Source organism: Pan troglodytes, chromosome 2 (assembly GCF_028858775.2).
Source record: "Pan troglodytes isolate AG18354 chromosome 2, NHGRI_mPanTro3-v2.0_pri, whole genome shotgun sequence".
NCBI lineage: Eukaryota > Metazoa > Chordata > Mammalia > Primates > Hominidae > Pan > Pan troglodytes.
In genome coordinates, this window is record NC_086015.1 from 131,786,411 (window position 1) to 131,798,412 (window position 12,002).

Sequence of the window (12,002 nt, forward strand, 5' to 3'; positions counted from 1 at the left end):
GTTAGAGCCATCGGGCCAGCCAAGGCTGCTCAGAGAGGCAGGTGGAGGCCATGTCATTTCTAACTGACCCGGGAAGAACCATGTGGTGTGCAGGGTGGGGGTCTCTGCCCACCCATACTGGGCATCATCCATGCTTAGTGATCACATCCAGCTCAGCAACCACAAGCACAGAGGCCAGCGTGTCCGGCGTGGAACACAACACAGGGTCCTTGCTGCTCTAGCCGCTGCTCAGGCCACTTATGCTGGCGCCCTCCTCACATGTCCTCCCTGGAGTTTAAGCCGAGTTCTCCCCTCCAGTGGACATCCTCCTTCCCAGCCTCATGAAAGATTCAAGACAGATAGATAGATTTTTTTTTTTTTTGAGACGGGGTTTCGCTCTTGTTGTCCAGGCTGGAGTGCAATGGCGCGATCTTGGTTCACTGCAACCTCCACCTCCCAGGTTCAAGTGATTCTCCTGCCTCAGCCCCCCGAGTAGCTAAAGCTGAGATTACAGGCATGCGCCACCACGCCCGGGTAATTTTTTGTATTTTTAGTAGAGACGGGGTTTCTCCATGTTAGTCAGGCTGGTCTCCACCTCAGGTGATCCGCCTACCTTGGCCTCCCAAAGTGCTGGGATTACAGGCGTGAGCCACCGCGCCCGACCTGATTCAAAATATTTTTTAAAAGCTCTTCCTTAAAAATCTGTGTAGGATGGACTTACTGCAACCTAGCAGGCACCTGAAGAGATCAGGGATAAAAGTCGACCCACGAGAGCCCCAGGAGAAAGGACAACTGCTGCCGAGGCAGAAAGCCTCCAGGACAGCCTGTGGGAGCTGTTGAAAGGCAATGCAGGCAGCAAACACCACAGGACAGAGGGGAGGGCTGCCGCAGCAGTGTGGGCTTGAAGACCGTTCCCCTGTGGGTCCCTCCCAGCACAGGGGAACAGGAAGACATGGTGTGGTCCCTTCTTCACAGAGAGAGCAGTCTGTGGAGAAGACGGGGCTCATCGGGCAATGCCTCCACTGGGGCCAGAAAAGCCAGCAATGCTTCCCCTGGCTGGACCTGCAGGACGAGGGTCAGGGCTCAGCCAGGTGGCCGGCCCTCAGCGTCTGCTCCCACCTCCTTCTGTGTCCCAGACCCTAAGGCAGAGGCTGGGAAACTAACAAACTACATTCCCCAGCCTCCTTCACAACTGAGTTCAAATTAGGTTCCGCCAATAATGTGCACTTGTGTGATGTGGAAGGCAAATGGAAGAGAGACACCATCTCCACGTGACTTTGGGGGATTTTCTGCTGGTAAGTGAGGCATGGAGTTGGTGGGTCTCTCTGCAAGGACAATCCAGGGTCCTGGCTTCAGCTTCTCGGGTGTACAACAGCAGCTGCAGCAGTTGAAGTGGCTTCTAATCCCTGGATCATAGCTGAGACGCTACATTCTTTTTTTTTCTTTTCTTTTTTGAGATAGTGTCTTGCTCTGTCACCCAGGCTGGAGTGCAGTGGTGCAATCGCAGCTCACTGTAGCTTTGACCTCTCAGGCTCAAGCAATCCTCCCGCCTCAGCCTCCCGAGTAGCTGGGACCACAGGTGTATGGGTCACCACACCTGGCTAATTTTTTTTTTTTAATTTTCTGTAGAAACAGAGTTTCACTATATTGACAACACAGGTCTCAAACTCCTGGGCTTAAGGGATCTTCCCACCTCGGCCTCCCAAGTGCTGGGATTACAGGGCTGAGCCACTGCACCTGGCCTCAGATGCTATGTCCTTAAACCAGCAGTTCCCATGGTGATCTCATGACTCCCCTACTCCCCAATTACAGCAGAGGTCTGGTGGCAGATCCCCTGACAAGCCAGTTCCGCAGTGTTTTTCTGGGACCATCTTCAGCCTCGACACAGTCCACCAGCCTCTCCACAGGTATTGAAGCACCCAAGTCCCTGTATTAAATCTCCTCCCACTTAAAACACCTAGAGTGACTTCTGTTTCCTACAACCAATACATCAGGCAAAGAGGGCACCAAATAATGTTCCAGATGAAGCCACTGGCATGAGTGTAATCACCTAGCCAAAGATGGAGGAGGGCAGGGTAGAGGCAGGGGCCGGGGCCTAGTTCGGAGTTACTGCATGATGTGATGAGAGCAGGAACTAAGGCAAGGACACTGGATGGAGCAGCAGGAAGGATGGGGGTGAGGAATAAGCCAGACTCGGCCACTGCTTGCCTGAGGCCATGAAGAATGACCTTGAGGTCTCAACCCAGGCAGATGGGACCAAGGAGATTCCATGTATCTAAGGAGGTAAATAAGGCCATATGTGTGAGCACGTAGGGGGGACCTTGGCATCAGGCATGCAAGGGGAAGACAGACACACCCCCAAGCCTCATGGGGCTTTTATTCCAGCAAGGGAGATGGATGACCCAGTGGATAAAATAATTTCCAAAATGACAACTACTGCAGAAAAGTCCGAGGGAGATTGGAATAGAAAGCAATGAATGGTCGGAGAAGGCCTCTCAGAAGAGGGGACAATGAAGTTCAGAAGTGAATGAAGAGGCCGGGCACAGTGGCTCATGCCTGTAATCCCAGGACTTTGGGAGGCCGACACGAGTGGATCACCTGAGGTCTGGAGTTCGAGACCAGCCTGGCCAACATGGCAAAACCCCATCTCTACTAAAAATACAAAAAAAAAAAAAAAAAATTAGCAGGGCATGGTGACAGGCACCTGTAATCCCAGCTACTCAGGAGGCTGAGGCAGGAGAATCGCTTGAACCAGGAGGCAGAGGTTTCAGTGAGTAGAGATCGAGCCACTGCACTCCAGATTGGGTGACAAGAGTGAGACTCGATCTCAAAAAAAAAAAAAAGGAAGTGAATGAAGAGCAAAAGGAGACCACTGTGGGCAACTGAGAACACAGTCCAGGCAGAGCGAACAGAGGGCAAAGCCCTTGGTGTGGTAAGGAACTCACTGTGTCCAGGGAGCAGACACAGCTACATGCCCCGGTGTGGCCGTGTGGCTTGAAGCTGAGTAAGCAAGAGAGGAAGGGAGGAACAGGCTCACAGAGGAGCTGGAGAGGTCACAGAAGCTCCCTGATGACCAGAGCCTCTGTTCAGCCAGAACACTCCAGTGGAACACCTTGTGTCCACTAACGAGGCCTTGCCACTGATTTGGCAAAGAAGTAAATAATGTGTTAAAACTCAGATGTCCTAAGTTCTGGTTTTCCAAAAAGGCAGGAACCATACACACCAATCACCAGGGACCAGACAAAAAGCATGAAAAGTGAATCACAGGAGAGGGAACCAGAGGGAACCACTGGTTCCCAAACACCAGACCAGAGAGGACCAAGCAGGTCCACCCAGATGAGAGGGAGAGAAGGTAAGGATTTCAGGTCAGATTCTAGGTCAAACAGGACTTTTCTGATGGCAGGTGGCAGTGACCTAACAGAACTGTCTTAACTGAAATGAGCATTGTTGATATAGGTAGCTGGAAAAACCCAGACACGGGTAGGCTCTGAGTCACTGGGGCCTAAACACAACTGGTCAGCCAGTGCTAGCTTCTGTCTTGGAGCTCAGCCCACCTCCTCAGATGACCGCACTCTCCTCCTGGTGGCAGGATGGCTGCAGCAGTTCCAGGCCTTACCTCTGCTCAGCCCTGAGGCCATGGAGAAACAGGCAATGCCTCTGGTTGACTATGGTCATACCCATCTCCGAGTCAGCTGCTGTGGGCAAAGGAATGCAAGGATTGACTAGGTATGGCTGAGGTGATCCCCATTAGGGCGTGATGGGGTCAGCCGCAGTCAAATCACACGGGCTAAGAGTGGGTGAGCGAATGAAGGTGAATGTCAAAAGAAGAGGGAGCAGATGCTGGTCCACCGGAGACTTACAGCAAAGGGGCACCTACACCGCAGCGCCACTGCTGCTAAGAATTAGCAGTCACGGAGGCTCCGAGCTCCTGTCAGATTGAGCACTTTACTCGTGACCCCTCAGCCCATATCGACAACGGCAGGACGGGCACTCCCCATCCACGAGGGCAATGACTGTGTATCAAGCACCTTCTGAGCGCCAGGCCTTGTTCTAAGTGTCCCGGCGTCCCCAGTGAAGCAGGCGAAATAAGCCACGGTGTGGAGGCAGGGAGTGCCTCCCAAGACCCCGAGACCGCGGAGGGCAGAGGAGGGTTATTTAAAGGCAGCACTTGAAGACCCAGGAATCGCTCCTGGGGGCGCAGCCTTGCACAGCTAGAGGGCCTGTGGGTTTGAGGAGCCTCAGGGTTGGGGACGCCGTGGCCGGTGAGGGAGTGAGGTCAGAGGGGAGGGGAGGGCTGGCATCCTTGGGAAGGCTCGAATAGAGGGGAGGCTTGGTGTGAACGATACCCTGCCGGCTGCGTGTGGAGGGGAGGCTGTGGCCTGGGCGGAAGGCAGGAGTCCCGGGAGGGGCAGCGGGGACGGGGACCCTGAGGCCCAGGGGATTGGGCTCAGGGGCCGGATTCAGGATGCTTTCCGCGCAGAGCCAGCCGCAGAAGGGGCATGGGAAAGAGCCTCATCTACACACGAGAAAACCGGGCCGAGAGTCAAGAGCCAAGGTGTGGCTGCCGTTCCAGGGCGCGAGCCGGGCAGTCCCCCACCTCGATCCTGTGCGCCCTGCCTCGGGCGGCCAGGGTGCGCGCGGCGGCCGCGGGCGCTGCGGAGAGACCGGCGGAGGCCGGGGCACCCGGCGTGTTTTTCAGGAAGGAAGCCTTCGCTCCTGTAACAGGCTGGGGCTTGGCCCGGCCCGCGGCCGCCCCGCCAGGAAGCGCCCCGTCCGCCCCCTCGGGGCGCGTCCGCGGCAGGCACTTTTGAGGACAGGAAGGGGAGAGGTGACCTGAGCATCCACGCAGCTGTGGCATTCGGGGACGGGCCGAGGACTGGGTTTCTTGCCATCCTCAGCGCTGGGGGTGACTCCAAGCCCCCGGGTGGGGGTGGGGAGTGGCCGGGCACGGCGCCCGGCTCCACAATGCATCGCCTTACCCGGCCGGAATTCCTGCAGGACGCTTTGTTCTCAGATGGCAGCGCTGCTAGAGCCATCGGACCTGTGAGGGGGGGGGCGCCCGGGGCAGGCCAGAACCAGGCCTCAGGAAGCCCGCAGCGGCTGCGGCGCTGGGCATTGCCCCACATGCCCGCCACCCTCCCCCGGGCACCCCCCACCCACCGGCGCCACAGTCCCCCCAGGGCCCCCCGCCCCTGGAGCCGCCTGGAAACTGGGCCAGGTCCAGCTGGACAGGCTGTGTCAACTCCAGCTGGGGGGCTTCGCGGAAGCCACCCATTTCCTGCGGCCGTGCAGGCTGTCTGCAGCAGAGACCACCCCACCAAGTTCCCGCCTCTCCCTCCCACCTAGCCCTCAATGGCAACCTACTGGACACTGAGCGAGGGTGGTCTCTGGATGGCCCCCAATGGACACTCTGAAGACCTGTCCCTACCCCAGCCCCTGCCCCAGCCCTGGCAGGCCATGTGACATCAGGAGAGCAGTTTACCCTCTCTGGGCTTCAGCTTCCTGCTCTAAGGGAGACCAGAGACTCCCACTTCGGTGCAGTAAAGCAAAGCATCCCTGAGAAAAGAGCCTTTCCGCTTTGGAGAACTGAAGCGGAATGATGGAACCAGAACACTCTGGAGGGAAAGCACATTAATTTCAGTACTGCCTTGTGCTGTTACTTCGGTTGGAATTTTTAAAAACAACCACATCCAGCACTTACTCTGCACTAGGCACTGCTCTAACTCCTCACCTACATGCAGGTGCCAGCAGCAGCTGCCTTGCCCTCCCTAACAAGGGGGCGAAGGCAGCAGGGAGAGGTGGACACGGTGCCCAGAGCCAGGTCACTGACGACTGGATGAGACCCTGGCATCTTGGCCCAGGGCCCACGGTCACAGATGCTGAACCACACGCATTCTTAGGACCCAATTTTTAGAGGAAAGTAGGTTGTTGCCCAAAACTGCGTGCCGGTGTGGTGTGCATGTGTGTGAGAGTATGAGAGTGTGTCTGTATGAATGTGCATCTGAGTGTGTTCTGAGTGTGTGTGGGTGTGGTGTGTGAGTTGTAAGACTGCGTCGTGTGTAGATGTGTGTGTGTGTATGAGAGTGTGTGTTGTGTGTGTGACAGTCTAGAAACCTCCTGAGAAGAGCTGGCGAGGAACTAGAGAGTGGGGCAGGGGTGAGACTTTGGGATGCGCCTGAAAAACTTAAAGCACCATTACTCAAAGTTGAATTGTTTTTCTAAAGTCCTAATGCAAACAACATGTGGGGCAGGGCCCAGATGGTGCCCGGGAGCCCCTGACAGGGTCCTCAGGAAACAGGTGCTCCTGGAATGTTTCCTGCCGCGGGGCTGTGGCAGCAAGCAGGTCGCCAGGCTCTTCATTACTGTCAGGAGGGCCCAGCTGCAGCCCGGTCCAGCTGGGTGGAAACCCATGGCCACCGGTCACAAAAGTGCAGGCCTTGGTGGGGACAGGCCCACAGCTCTGCGTTCCCAGCTTCCCCAGCCGGTGTGAGGTGCAGCCCTGGGCTGGGCCCCCGTGTGAGGAAGCCTTGCTCCACCAGCTCCATGGGGTTAGTGGCAAGAAGGTTATGAGCATCCTTAATTTGCAAAGCTATTGCCAATTATTTCCCCAAAGTGTTGTACCTAGCTGTGAATGCTAGGAATTGCTTCTCTATACCTTCTATAAGCAGGGAGTATCCTTGCAGTCTGATAGAGGACAAAGACATCTTCCAAAGGAAGGATTTTGAGCAGAAGAGGGAGCACATCATGCCTATATCTATGTGTTAGGAGGGTCATCATGGTGGCCAGGTTGACTATAGACTAAGGTACAGTTAAGGTTGTTTTCAGTCAAAAAAATAACCAAAAAACTACTTCAGTGATTTAAACAAACAGGAATTTATTTTTCTCACGTGAGAAATCTAAGGTGCTGTTCAATGGCTGAGGCATGCCCCGCTGAAACTGCTGTCAGTCTCTTTCCTCATGGTCACAAGATGGCTGCCTTAGCTCCTGCCATTTGATCCATGTTCAAAGCAAGGAGAAAGAGGAAAGGGGAAGGGTTGCACCAGCTGAGTCCCTCTCTTTCTGTCAGGAAAGAAAGGCTTTTTAAAAGCTATGCCCAGAAGATATCTGCTAATATATCATGGGTCAAAAATGAGTCACATGCCACCCCTAGCTATAGTGAAGTCTGGGAAGTATTTGGCTGTCAGCCTCTATAGTGAAAGGCACCAAGGGAGCAGAGGGCTGGGGACAGACGCTGGGACAACCTACGCAGCAGCTATCTGGCATTGATGCTGTGGGTCACCCAAGGCCCCACCCCACCTGGCTCCACCGTGCAACGAGCCACCGGCCACCCGCACACAGCTGTGCTCAGTGCTAGAACCAATGAGAGCTCAGCCCGCAATACCAGGAGCGTTCTTCAAACTCCAGGCAGGCCTCTAAAATTATCTCCAGGCTTCTGGTGAGGGTTACAGGGCAACTTCCTTGTCTGTCCAGTGTGAGGGCAGCCAACTGGGTCTCAGGCCTCTAGAATGTTCCACCTTCCTTGGTCTCTGGCACCAAAAAGAAGTCCAGTCCGGTGTTCAAGAAACCCACTGGTTCCCGCCAGCCCCCTCCTGGCATGGTATCCTGTCTAGCATGCCCATCTGGGCTGCACCTGGCTAACTGTTTGACCACCTGCCCTACCTGTCCATCTCACTCCCCTGATGTGGACTTCCTGAGGCTTCCTGGGCTGGCGTTGACTCTTCTGCCTCGCCATGGCTGCTGCTGTCTTGCTGTTGCCCCAGGCTTCTGTGTGTAGCCACACAACCCCGTGGCGTCACCACCCTTTTTTTTTTTTTTTTTTTTTTTTGAGACAGAGTCTCGCTCTATCCCCCAGGCTGGAGTGCAGTGGCACTATCTTGGCTCACTGCAAGCTCCACCTCCCGGGTTCACGCCATTCTCCTGCCTCAGCCTCCCTAGTAGCTGGGACTACAGGCACCCGCCACCACACCCGGCTAATTTTTTGTATTTTTAGTAGAGATGGGGTTTCGCCATGTTAGCCAGGATGGTCTCATCTCCTGACCTCATGATCCACCCGCTTCAGCCTCCCAAAGTGCTGCGATTACAGGCGTGAGCCACTGTGCCCGGCCATCACCATCCTTTTAAAAATAATGTCAAATTGACTGGGCCCGGTGGCTCACACCTATAATCCCAGCACATTGGGAGGCCCGGGTGAGTGAATCACGAGGTCAGGAGTTCGAGACCAACCTGGCCAACATGGTGAAACCCCATCTCTGCTTTAAAAATTTAAAAAATTAGTTGGGCATAGTGACGGGCACCTGTAATCCCAGCTACTCGGGAGGTTGAGGCAGGAAAATCACTTGAACCCGGGACGCAGAGGTTGCAGTGAGCCGAGATCGTGCCACTGCACTCCAGCCCGGGTGACAGAGTGAGACTCTGTCTCAAATAAATAAATAAATAATGTTAAATCAAAAAAGTATATGGGAATTCCATTTCTGGCAAAAGGATAGTGGGCAGCATGCAGTCATCATTCTAATGACAGCTGCCACTTACATAGCACTTACTACAACCAGACACCGTTCTGAACGTTCCATGTGCCAGCCGGCGACAGCCCTGTGTGGTGGGAATATCAGCCTGTTTCCCAGATAAGGAAACTGAGACACAGAGGTTAAGTAGCCTGCCCAGGTCACACAGTCATGAGTGGCCTTGTATTTCCTAGAAATGGTTAAAGTATATTAAGTATCTTTTTAAATACACAGCAGGGCTTGCAAAAAAAAAAAAAAAAAAAAGGAATATTCATTAGAGCCAAAAGTGGCAGGGGCATCAAGAAGGTGGAACCCAACCCCACCCCCGATCTCCCCACTCGCCCTCAGTGTGGGCTGCACATGGAGACTTCCTTCCAGGGAGCATAGCACGGAAACAGAGAAAAAAGCAACTTTGTAAACAAGAAACCTGACCAAGGCAGACTCACCCGCGCAGGCGCTGAGTCATGTTGACAGCAGGTGCCCTTGCTAGGATGTGATGGGCAGGGCGCTTACCTCTGCGGGCATCCTCCCCCAACAAACAATCCCGGTCTAACCAGGAGAAAAACACCTGTTTTTTTCCGACAGAGGGACATGCTATAGAATGCCTGACTGTACTGCCCCGAACTGTCAAGGCCATCCAAAACATGGAAAGTCTGAGAAACTGTCACAGCCAAGAGAAGAGCCTAAGGGGAAGACTAAATGCGATGGGGAGCCCTGCACGGGATCCTGGGGCCACTGGGTAAAATGGGGAAGCCTGAATGAGGCATGGACTTCAGTTACACTGCATCGGCCTCGGCTGGCTCAACCGCACCACAGTAAGAGAAGACATTAACACCAGGGGAAACTAGGTGTGGCGTCTATGGGAACTCTCTATACCATCGCTGCAACTTTTCTGTAAATCTAAAAGTGCTCTAAAATAAGAAGTTTATCTAAACATAAGTGAAAGGCAGCTGAAAACTCTGAATGCAGCACACAGAAACAGGTCCAGCGCAGCAAGGAGACGGAAACTATGGAAAAGAGACCCCACGTCGAGGAGAGAAGGAAAATGCTCTCCCCGCATCGACCAGGATTCCCGAATGGGGGAACTCAGAGGTCTGGGGAGAGTATGTATTTGAAAAAACGATGGCTAAGAACTGTCCAGCCAGACTCGATTGAAAATATAAATTCTCCGGCCGGGCACGGTGGCTCACGCCTGTAATCCCAGCACTTTGGGAGGCCGAGGTGGGCGGATCACGAGGTCAGGAGATCGAGAACATCCTGGCTAACACAGTGAAACCCCGTCTCTACTAAAAATACAAAAAATTAGCCAGGCGTGGTGGCGGGCGCCTGTAGTCCCAGCTGCTCGGGAGGCTGAGGCAGGAGAATGGTGTGAACCTGGGAGGCGGAGCTTGCAGTGAGCCAAGATCGCGCCACTGCACTCAAGCCTGGGCGACAGAGCGAGACTCCGTCTCAAAAAAAAAAGAAAAAAGAAAAAAAAAAGAAAATATAAATTCTCCAAATGGAGAAGCAAAAATCCCGAACCTGATAAATAAAACTAAAGCAACACCTGGATACGTCGCAGCGAAACTGCAGAACACCACACACAGAGAGAACTGTGGCAGACGCTGTGGCACCCAGAGCCCCCCAGGACAGAGACCAGGTCCCCAGTGGCAGCAGGGCTGGCGGCCTGGCTCTCGGCTATGTCCCTCTCCAGGAACTGCTGCCAGCTGAATACAGCTGCCTCTCCCCACTTCCCCGTGGGTGCAGCTGCCATGGAATGACTGGTCCAAGTGGGGACCCAAAAGCCCAGCTCCGGAGTTCCCACGGGGTCCACCGAGGGCTATGCCGATGCTGCTACCTTTGCTCCCTCAGAGGCACTGTCCCCAAGAACACACCCCAGGACACTCCCCAGAGTTTGTTTTCTGGAAAAATCAACCGACATCAAGATCTTCATTAATATAGTCACACGATTCAAAAGTCCAAAAGCCCAGAAAGTAGAAAGGTGGTCGCTAGGGGTTGGGGAGGGAATGGGGAGTTAGAGTTGATTGCGGACAGAGCTTCAGTTTGGGAAGATGAAACAGTTCTGTGGATAGATGGTGGGCATGGTAACGCAATACTGTGAGTTCACTAAATGCCTCTGAACTGGTTAAAATCAGGCCGGGCACAGCAGCTCATGCCTGTAATCCCAGCACTTTGGGAGGCCGAGGTGGTAGGATCCCTTGAGCCCAGGAGTTTGAGATCAGCCTGGGCAACATAGCAAGACCCCATATCTATTAACAAATTAATTAATTAAAATGAAATAATAAATGGTTAAAAGCATAAATATTATGTTCCATACATTTTACCACAATAAAAAAACTGTCAAGTAGCCCAAAGTATAAAATAAATATCTAGCCGGGCGTTGTGGCAGGCACCTGTAGTCCCAGCCACTCAGGAGACTGAGGTGGGAGGCTCACTTGAGCCCAGGAGTTCAAGGATGCAGCGACCTATGATTGCATAACTGCACTCCAGCCTGGGTGAGAGTCTGAGTCCATACTGATATCAATAAATGATTGAATACATTCATAAATAGGAAAAAGTCTCTTATACAGAATAATTTCAAATAAATTATGAAGCTACTCCATTCTAAAGCAAGGATAGAACCCCACCCCTCAAGTGTGGGCTTCCCAGAGTGACACCCTTGAAAGAGTTCAGGATGGAAAGGGGGAAGGAGTAATCTTTCAGGACAGCAACCTGAGAGACACGACCTATGCCAGGCGGTCAAGGCCAGCATCACTGTGGTAAGTCATGTGCCAGTACTGACCACGGATACGATGAGATGAGAAGGACGCTTACCTCTGTGGGCTTCCTCCCCAACACTCATTAACGTCTTACAGAAAAACTGCAAAGCTCTCACAGAGAGCTCCTGTATATCCCACAGCCGGGGAATATACAGCCAGCGCCCTCTATTATTAATATTTTATGTTAGCATGGTGCATTTTTTACTGTTAATGAGCTATACTGATCTGTTATTAACTAAAATCCATACTTTATTTAGTTTTCCTTAGTTTTCACCTAATGTCCTTCTTCTGTCCTGGGACCTCCTCCAGGATACACATTACAATTAGTCGTGCTTGAGGCTCCTCTGGGCTTTGACAGTTTCTCAGAGTCACCTTGTTCATAGTAGGGGAAGGGGAGGAGGTATAAGGTAACTCCCTGTACCAAGTGCTCAATTTTTCCATCAATCTAAAACTGTTCTAAAAAATAAAGTATATTAATAATAATTTTTAAAGTACCAAGTAGCATAGGGTTTATAATAAAAAGCATTGGCCCCAATCCCTCTCCCTGGGAGCAGACAGCCTTAATTAGTTCATCTCCATACATTTAAATACTAAGCCTAAAACTACCATTATTTCATGTATCAACTTAAATCATGCTCTGTTGACTGCCTACCAGGACAGCCAAGCTGGACAGTCAGCTAAAACCTAGCTGCCGCCACCTGCACCTCCCCCAGTTTTATTTAATGTGTTTAGTTCCTCCATTGCAGAGTTATCAACCCTCAGT